Source organism: Enoplosus armatus, chromosome 24 (genome assembly GCF_043641665.1).
Source record: "Enoplosus armatus isolate fEnoArm2 chromosome 24, fEnoArm2.hap1, whole genome shotgun sequence".
Lineage (NCBI taxonomy): Eukaryota > Metazoa > Chordata > Actinopteri > Centrarchiformes > Enoplosidae > Enoplosus > Enoplosus armatus.
Window position 1 is genome coordinate 1,524,081 of NC_092203.1, and position 10,728 is coordinate 1,534,808.

Genomic DNA, 10,728 nt, shown 5'->3' on the forward strand with positions numbered 1-10,728 from the left:
TCACTTTGGACTGAAGGAAATTTGACATTTTTCACTATTTTCTGACACTTTATACGTCAAGAATAGTCGAGAATGTCATGAAAGATACTGTTTGTTGCATGTGGTTCATGACAATGGAACATTACCATCGTCGATTTATCATTTTTTTAATTTCCAAATCATTTCTTTATGGTTTCCTGGAGGAAACTGGTACTGGTACTAATCAGAGGGGAAATAAAGACAATGTACCAAGAGAGTCCGTTTAAAAGGTAAATATTCATTCATCGTTCTCAACATATGTATTGAATTGGAGGCTTGTTTGTTTTGTTTTTTTTTGCTTTGTATGATATCAAACTGGGAAATTGTTTGTGGAATTGGGATCGTTTCGCACCATCCTATGGACCAAAACCAAGAAAAGAATCAACAGATTAATGGAGAATGAAACTTATGATGGGCATTAGCATAGCATGATTAGCTGACATGCTAAACTGACTCTGGCTAGCTTTGCAATCTTCATTGGAATTCATTATTAGATGTGTTCGAATTGAACACATTTCACCAATAATTACCCAGTTCTTTGCTGGAAACTTTTATATGAGGAACATATATATATATATATATATATATATATACATAGAACATATTATGAGGAATTTATTAAGATGCTAATAGGATACATGGATACGTTATACCACACAGTGTGTGGTATGTTAGATATCTGGCCTGTACAGCATGGAGACAGACAGCTGGATTTAGCCACTGACAAGACAGTACAGTCATACAGTGGAGAACAACTTGGGTGGTCAAATGTGACACAGGGCACATAAAAAGAGCGAGAACCCCCCCCCCCCCCCCCACCACAAAAAAAAAGAATGTGGATGATTCACTGAGAAAGGAAGCAGAACAAGGGAGAGAAGAAGAACCTGATATTAGGGAGCGAAGGGAATATAGAGGGAGATGTAATTAGACTGGAAGACAGAGGGAGGGTGTGGAAAAACTGAAAGCAATGGAGGAGGAAAAGAGGGAAGTGGGAAAGGGGAGAGTGAGAGAGGAGGGAGGGGCATGGCAACCTCCCAGCGTAGGCTATCTGACACCGCACACCAGCCGTCCGTCAGGCCAGCTGACCGCTATTTCCAGCATGAGATGACCCACCAGCTGTACCGTGGGGGGGGGGGGGGGCACACACGGAGACAAGAGAAAGTGTGTGAGAGAGAGAGAGAGAGGGAAAAGGGCTTTATTTAAGCAGGCAGGTCAGTTGAGGGAAAAAAGTTATTTACACAGACGGACAGAGAACAGGAAATTCACATCCTGACGAAGCGAGGCGGAGGGGGGGGGGGGGGGGGGCTGTTTGTACCCTTACTGTCCACCTGTCTGTCTCACCCAGTATTTACAAGAGCTATAACGGGCGACGAAACCTCGTCCCAGCACACCGAGCGGGTGTCATGGCCACACACCACACAAACAACGCGCTCAACAGCACCACCACACAAACCGCTTCAGAAAACAAGACCACCGCCGTTCATATTTCAAATAACTGCTCGAGGCCTGGAGAGGTCAAACTAGGAAAACACACACACACACACAAAAAGTCCAGACAATTTATGTACATTTGCGCATCAGAACTTTTGATTTCCCGTTAATCCTCTCACAACCCCTCACATTTATCTTGAGACCCTTTGCAGGGGGCCCGACCCCTGTGTTGGGAGCCACTGGACTGACTGAACTACCTGACTGCATATAAAAGCACCAGGGAAATGCTTCCAATCTAAGAATACGGTAGAACGAGCACTTTTGCTTTGAAGTGACGTGAACTTTGCTTAAGTTTTTGCAAAAAACAATGTGACTTACCTTAAGGTACCTTAAAGTCTTACTACTTTCACCTTACATTATTATTTCATTTGCTCTTATTTTCGCTTGTTCTCCTGATGTCAAGCACTTTGCGTGACAGAAGATTACCATATTGTCCTCAACGAGATCTCTCGAGCTCTGGAGAAAACAACTCTGGGTGTGTCATGGTGATGTCACCGGGGTCACCTTATACTTATCTCTCACCTCAAACTTTACTTGTGATGTGACGTTTAACCTTGGAGTGTTTTAACCCGTCTGGTTGGACAAAAGAAGGCAATTTGAAGGCGTGTGACGAGCGTTTTTCATTTTTAATGAAAATAATCGGGAGTTGCAGCCCGAGTATATAGTGTAGAAAAAAAGTTAATACAAGTCAGCTTTTTGACTTAATCGCTAATAATTCCCAAATACATAAAAAAAAAATGGTATATCAAACTAGGATGAAACAATGTGGAATAACACAAACAGACACACTCGCCTCCCTTCAGCCTGTGTAATCACACTTTATCATGATTGTACAATTTCCCCCCCGGGGATCAGTAAAGTATTTCTGATTCTGATTCTGATTGCACACACACACACACACACACACACACTTGAACCAGCTCCTCCATCACATCTGCACCAGCCAACAGTCTAGATGGAGCCATGAAGACTTCAGCCAGTCCTCTGGAAGAAGTTTGGGGTTGTTATCTGGGGTGCTGTCAGTGGGATATTTTGGCACCAGTGGGCAGAGGGGGTCTTCAATATTACATACACAAGCATATGGTCTCTCTCGGGTGCGCACATCGATATAGAGCAGCACACACACACACACACACACACACGCACACACATTAGGGAAGCTTTGATGTCCTACCGGAGCGACACTTGATGATCTCTCCAAACTCGTCCTCCACCGGCTCGTCGCAGTAGTCCTCGGGGCGCACACCCTCCGCCATCGATAACAGGGCACCGGGTGTGAAGAGTTATACGTGTTGGGGGGGGAGGGTGACTGTTCGGACAGGTTAAATCCACCAGGAAGGGGGTTGGGGGAAGAGATCCAAAAGTACAAGTCCAGAGCCAAAGGCAAGAGAACAAGAGCACAAGAGCTCCGGTGAAGACGGGGAGGACGAAGGCAGGAGGAGGAGGAGGAGGAGGAGGAGGACCGGGCCGGTCTGTCAGACTGGGACAGACGGAGCGGAGCAGGTGTGTAAGGAGGGGGGGGGGGGCAGCTGGGTGTCGGAGCATTCCCACCTCTAAATAGTAGGATGCAAGGAGCTGGCTCTCCGGCTCTCCGCCCCCCCCCCCCCTCTCCCCCCTCATCCCCAGTGCGTAAAACCGGACACCAAGCGGACGCGTATTTCCGCATTGGGACGATGACGCAAAATATAAAAAGGTGAGTCAATCGTGGAGCCCCCAACTTTGACCTCCGGTGGGTGGCGGTCACGCGACACGCCCCCAACCACCGCGAGCACATTCCTATTTGAGCGCCACGGTTCCCCCTCGTGAACCACTCGTGAATCTGATCGACCCGAATGAGTTCAGTGGGTTACTTGCTCGCTTTGATGCGCGTGGATGTGGGTCGCATGCTGGAATCAACGCAGTGTTGATCTCGGAGGGGGGGGGGGGGGAGTAGAGATGGGCGCGCTGTGGGTACATGGCAGCGCCGTGACAGGCCCCCTAATATTAGGCCTGCGGATAGACGGATATGCCCTCTTTGGATACCGTACTGGCTCCATTACGCACGGCGCGCCGCGCATTTATGAGCCTGAGAGTTGCTATTATTAGACGTGATGGTGATAGATCCAGGCGCTGCTCCGGGCCGCAGTCTCCCGGATACTCGGGAGTATACAGAAAACCTGCGGGGGGGGGGGGGGGGTTGCTGTAAGTGAGCTGTTCCAAAAACAGCAACCTCGCCAGTGGCTGGCATCCCAGGCGGCCGCCGGCTGGAGCCCGGGACTGCTGTCTGGACATGGAGGGGTGGGGGTGGGGGGGTTCGGGGAGGGGGGGGTTATGTCTCTCAGCTGCTCCACTTGCTGATGTTGAGATGAAGTCAACTTGTGTTTTGTTGACATTGGCTTGTTTTTGAGCCCTAAAAAAAAAAAAAAGTGTCCCATCTGTTGAACCTGCATCCACAAGTTGAACCACAGGCGGTCAGGGACATTTCCAGGGCGTGTTGATGAGTTACTCTTTAAATCTGTATATTTCTTTTCTTCTGAACTAATTAAACCCTAGAAAAGCAGCCTATTGAGGTGGCGATTCTCCTCCTGGCCACAAACCGAGCGTGCACATTTGGATGAAGGGGACCGGACGCAGGCCCACATGAACACACAGGCTACTGTCCAATCATATGAAAAGTCATGGCGTTTAACAATGTTTTACGGCCGGGATCTCTGACATCTGTCGTATCTTTAGGCAAGTCCCTGATAAAACAATGTTAAGCATGTTTTGGAGGACCCAGGTGTCTCCCAAGACCTCAAGCAGAACATTTAGACCTGAGGGTTAAAGCCTCACAGAGCCGCTAACGTGGCGCTTATTTCTCTTGTATGTAATGGAATGTAAGTATGTATGATGTATATATATATATATATATATATATATATATATATATATAGTTGGTTGGGGTGCTGTTTAATAAAGGTTTTATTTTCCATTTCTTGTTTTTGCTACTTGTTGCATGTCCCAGTGTACTTGTATCCCGACGATGCCGTTTTGTTTCTGCATCATGTGAGCATGTGGTGCCACAACACTCTCCCACAGGGACTCACAGCAGGTGCCATACATGTGCGTTCCTCGCCACCGAGAGAGGCAAATCCACGCACGCACATTGTTACCCGCAGCGATAGCCATTAGACAGAACGCGAGATGGGAAACAGAGCTTTTCAGGCTTGGAAGCAGAGCGCTTGTCATGCTACTAAAAGGCCATTTTTATGTAACAGAACTCAGGCCCTATTTTCCTCACAAAACTCCCTTTCACATTAGCCTTGCTGTGGCCCAAATCCCACACTACATACTAACTGAATACAGTATGTGCTATATACAAATCCACGTATCTTTGACATCAATCAAACTTAAAGTTTAATTTTTTTTTTTGCCCCTTTAAGGATTCAGTATCTCATCGCATTGCATTGTTTTAGTGTTTTACGAGAGCGTCTCTATGCTCTTTAGCCTGCATGCTGACATTTTTGATTATACTTAGTTTTTGTCATTTTTTCGAGCGTGAACAGACGACATACTGAAAACCAGCCGAGAGGTAGTCATGGCAGAATCTGGGCAGCAGGGGGCAGTGTAAGCACAGGTTAGGGGAGTACAGTGTGAATCTCTACTGTAAACTAGGCCAGTGAGTCTTGGAAAGATGTTTTCTGAGGATGTCTCCCCCCCCCAGGGGGGCTGAGTAAACAACAAAGGAGCCGCGGTTGATTCTTAAAAACTAAACGGAGCATGAGAAGTAGAAATGATCCGGTGTAGTATTATATATTGTTGTCAGATCATTCAGACGCTCCCTGATTGAGCGTGTGTGTGTGTGTGTGTGTTCCAGGCTAAATGACAGAGATGTTGAGTGTGGCAGACGTTAGGTGTACTTACTGCGCTGATGGGAGCTAATCCAGGCTGACAAGGCGTGCTGCTCCTCACCCGACCCCCGACGCTCCTGGAGGGTTTTGGCAGCAGCAGGAGTGGCGGAGAAATCATTCCTCAGCTGGAGCCAGACTTTCCACTTTATCAGCTGCGCTATAAAAAAAAACCTCTCTCACTCCACTCCAATAATTGTGCTGGATTTGCTTTTTTTTTGTCACCGTTTGTTTTTTTAATCATCATAAAAACACTCAAAATGTCTTTTGTCAGGTGACAAGAGCAATACATGTCCCACTATGACGTTACAGGCTCCTGGAAAAAGGGCCTCCAGGGAGCCACCGCCACATTAAAACCAACCGTGACGTAACTTTATGAGATCTCCCCTCCTGCAGAGATCTTGATGTTCCTGGCAGTGAAGTGTACCTGTCACAGCAGCCGCCACAAACCACCTCACTTCCCAACAACACATCTCGGGCTGTTTTTGTCACTCGGGGCCTGTTTGCAGTCGCCTCCTTGGCCAACAATTTTTTTTTTTTAAATCCAGGCCTCTGCGGGAATAAATGGTGAAATTATGTTAATGTGTTTGGGTTTTTTCCCCCCCGCTGGAGACAGTAACTGTTGCTTTGGCCTTTCCGTATGTTGGTAATTGGCAGAGCAACTCTTTATTGGCAGGAGGAGTGTTAGTTAACAGGCAGCCTTGAGAGCAAACTAGTCAAAAATTGGCAACAGATATAATCTGTAATGAGCTCATTCAGACAACGAGGGGAAAGTAGTCCTCTTCCTGGAGGAATCTGGGTTCCTCTGAATTCACCCTTGGTATATTGATATAAGGAATTAAGCTTTTATTGACTTAACTCAGAGCATTCAGGGCAAGAACTGTCACTGAGAACACAATGCTTAAGTCAAACCTAGCTAGTTAAACTTCACTTATTTTAAGTCTGATCAGAGGACACATAACAATGTCGGTAAGTGGAACTAGAACCAACCGTCCTAGTTCAGAGTTGGTACAAGGAACTTTTAAAGTGAACTTACCGTGTGAAATCTTGTTTTTGCTGACCTGACTTAACTTTGCTGCAGTGATGCACAGGTGTACACCAGGGCTTGTCAGTACGCCGTGACATCACAAAATGCGTTTCCGTCCGCCTGTTGTTGTGCACATTTTCAATTTGTCGAACGGCCAGAAATTCCGGGAAAAAGGTCGAAATACAGCAATTTTTACGGCTGAGGTGGGAAAAAAATGTATGTAACAATTAAAACAAAGCGAAAACAGACTTAGCGAAGTATCAGCAGCTTAGTGTTTATTGTGCTGAATTCAGCTAACATCATGTCTGGGCCTATGAGATAATACTGAAAGTGAATTTAGCACGACAGTAATCACTTCAGAGCTGAATAAAGATGACTAAAGAAAGGAGACGTGACAACAAAATGAGACGGAGAGTAAGACGGAGACATTCTGTTCAGTGCTTTAATGTGCCAACGTACAAAGAGATAAATGCTGATTACTGACATCTCTACAATGGCATCTAAAACATGCCAACACACACACACACACGCACACACGCACTCTTTCTCTTTCTGTCAAACACACTTCCTCTGTCATTCACACACACACGCACACACACACACACCTCCTAAATCCCTATGCACATCATTAGACAGAGTTTCTCTCGAGTCTACAGGGAGATGATGCATAAAACAGAGCTATCTCTGTTTGCGAGCCTCTACTTTTCATAAAATTTATAACCAAATAAATGCTAATAACTACGAGTCAGACCTGGGTTAAAACATACAAGGAGCCAGCACGGGTCAGACGCCCCCAGGGGGCCACAAATAAAGTACAAGTACAAAGTACAACCGATTAAAGGGCAGTTGTGTTTTTGCAGAGTGTAGTTCCCCGTAGAAATTACACTGAGGGGCCTAACACAAATATTCTTATTTACCCAGAACCACATTGAAGTGCTTCATTAAAAATCAAAGCATGTAGGTCATTTTTTGAAACTGGTGCAAACATATTTGCATTGTCATTTAGAATCAGAGGCTCATAATTACGGCTGACGTGACGTTGGCTTCAGCTCCCAATTAAGGAATCAAAACAAGCGGCAGCCTTAACCGCATCTGCTTGCTCCTGAATGCAGCACCAACGAGAAGTTAGGGGGCGTTTGTTTTTCTGCGCTACAAATTAGAGGATGTGGTATTGTCACTTTATTTCGTCGGGTAGTTTTATCCAAGATTCAAAGCAGTAAGTCTTTGATCTGAGACTATCTGGCATGGGATTTATCTCCTTTGGAGAGTGTTTATGTGTTTGGCAGGTAAATTAAGAATAAGGGTGCTGTAATACCAGACTACCATTGTAAATCAACAGAATTTTCAGGACATCAAATATTTTAGTTTCACAGTTGCTGCTGACAAATGTTCTGCACAAAACACATACAAACCAAAGTTTGTTTGTTATTTAGTCCTTCCATTAATATATAGGAGGATATTTGAAATGATTCTTGTGTATTTTAACCCAGGTCTGTTACAGTATTAGTGCCTAAGGCTCCTCTACTCCACCAAAGCACACAGACGTTTCTAGGTAGCAAAAACATCCTCACTAAGCTGTGATCATACAGTATTAAATACAGTAGCGGCCATATTAAATATCATACTGGTGGCGATGATCTCCGTTGCAGCACTTCCTCCTTGTGTCCGCTTCACTCTGCTCGGGTGAAGTAGCAACACAACAAACCGAGCCAGGTGACACAGAGTGCTTCGTCCGTGACCCGACAAGAGAATCCGGTGATCCAACAAAGCTAAACACTGATTCACTGGGCGCCCCACCACTGAACACGGTGACGCAGTGACATCTTTCAAACTGAAGAGCAGGGTCACATGCTGAGAAGCACCCGCTGACCCATATAGCTGGTATGACTAATGGAATAATGGCTGTGACAGTGAGCGCTGTTTCTGTTTTTACTCAGTGCTAAACAAAAAAGATGGGTCAGCTGTGACATCCAGCCACTACATGTAAAAAATAAAATAAAAATAAAATCCACATAAAAGCATTGAAGTTTAGGATTTTCTTGGCTCCTCAGAAGGCCGTACGTTCATGTAACATCCATCAGTTCAATACTACTTACTAGAATATACACAGTGAATTTACATGATGAGGTTTATGTCAGCCTGAGGAGGCTCGTAAAGTGAGATTAAGTGGCTTTAGTCTCCACCACATCCTGCCATGCCCACAGGTTTGTTCTTTAGTATTGCTTTACATCACAGCTCGCAAGTTACAGTGTAAATATTTTGAACATACAAGGGTACCAGTGACCTAGTAAGGGGTAAAGCACATGGAATAAGTGGATAACAAATTGGTGTTAAGGGGTTATCTGGAAAAAAAAAAATATTTTGAAAGCACTTTCAATTACATTTAAGTACATTTTAAACTGTAGTCGATTGTTTTTAGCCATTTAGGGGCTACAACACTGACATTATAATCTATCACCTTATAAGTTATAAGTAAGTATTGCCTAAGTCCACGATTCACTCTCCTTTTAGCTCTGTTTTTGGTTCCCGCGAAGGAAATATCTGGCTCTTTAGTTGCTAAATGCTCCACTATACATGTTCACCAGCTACTCTCTAACTGTGTCTGCCTGTTGTTTTAGCGTGCTGAGCGGGTTAGCGTGCAGTGGATTTATCAGAGCTCATCCCGCTGTACCGTAGGTGCTGGAAACAAAGCTGACAAAGAGTGGTGAGAGTGAGCCGAAACAATGAGCTGAAAGACAATGAAAAAGCTCCGTAGAGCGGAGGCGAACTGCAGGTGGTACTTTATAGATACCCTGTATATACTAAATGTTTACGCCGTAATCTAAAGCGGCACCGATATCTTCTTCCAGCAGCGTCAGATCTCAGTCATGAATGAGCAGATTTTAGAAGCACTGCTGTTGTAGTGACAGGCAGAACTGCCGAAAACAACAACAGAGGAAAACTGTTTTTTTGTCTGTGGTAAACATCATCGTGTCAGTTTATACAAAATATATGGACTTCTGTCAGCTGCATGATTCATGTGGCAGCTGCACAGCTCTACAGTTGTTAAGGTGGCGAGGGAGGCCGCCTGGATCCATGTCTGTGGGTGATGGTTCGCTTGACAGCTCCACGGTGAATATGCGGCAATGGAGACTACAGACAAGACGCCGCTCGTATCTCCGGAGCGTCAGCCGGAGAATTCTTATCTTGCATTTGGCTCCCTCTGCGGTTTTTGAAATTACAGGATGTGTTTTGAAGGGAGAATGGAGCAAACCTGCTTTATCGGCCCAATCTAGCATTTAAAATCAGTATAGAATTTACGATATCTGCCTCTCAATCCGTCTTTACATCCAGACATTGCACTGGATCCATGGCTACCACACAACTGATGATTGGAGCCAAAACCCTGAGGGCAGGGGAAACAGCGGAAGCGAGATCTTGTGTCAATTCAAATCAGCCCGTTGGGACATGAAAGCAGTGGTTATCAGATGGTGTTTTCTGTCAGGTGGTGCCGCTTTGATGTGAGATGCAATCCTACTTTTTGTCTACAGTATATGTGTCCCAGCGTCTGTCAATACTGGCATTTGACACTGGCTGATATTGACATTTAGTTTTCCTGCACCAACAGATGTACGCCCGGCTTCTTTTCCACCAAATTCTACACACACACACGCACACACACTGGGTGCCGGGCCCGATCCCCGACATTTACCGTAGACAAGGAGACAGCAGTTTGTTGTCAGTGAAATGTGGCCTGAATCAGTAGATACACTGATCCGGTTTATAAATAGTCGGCCTCGGTGGCCACGTTTACATGCACACGATGATGCGTCGCTCCTCCTCATACTGGGAGTTAGGCAACTGTCTAACTAATTGTGTCCATGACAGTAATCCTGTTATTATGAGTTACTTACAAGTTGACTTGTCTCTTACCAACACATGTAATGCAAATTCCAAATGCCTAAAAACACTCAACAGGATACTGTATTAGTATGCATAATCACACTATTACACTCAGGATGCAGATCCTAACTGATGTGGATGTAAACATGCCCACTGAGAGACTGTATCTGTCTGGGGTGTGTATATGTGTGTAGCAGACACCCCCGTCCACAAACAGGATGCGGAGCTGGACCAGGAGGAGGAAGGACGCTCCGAACGTCACAGCGCAGAGAAACTCGGCTCGAGAGGGAATTGAAATTTAGCGGACCCTCGGAGGCAGCAGAGCGCGGTCCTGTCTCACACCTCCGACCATGGCTAATCAATCATGACAGCTGCATGTGCGCGCCCCGTGGTTGTCGCGGTAACAGACAAGTGGGTCGATAACAGAATATTGAGCGGCCGCCT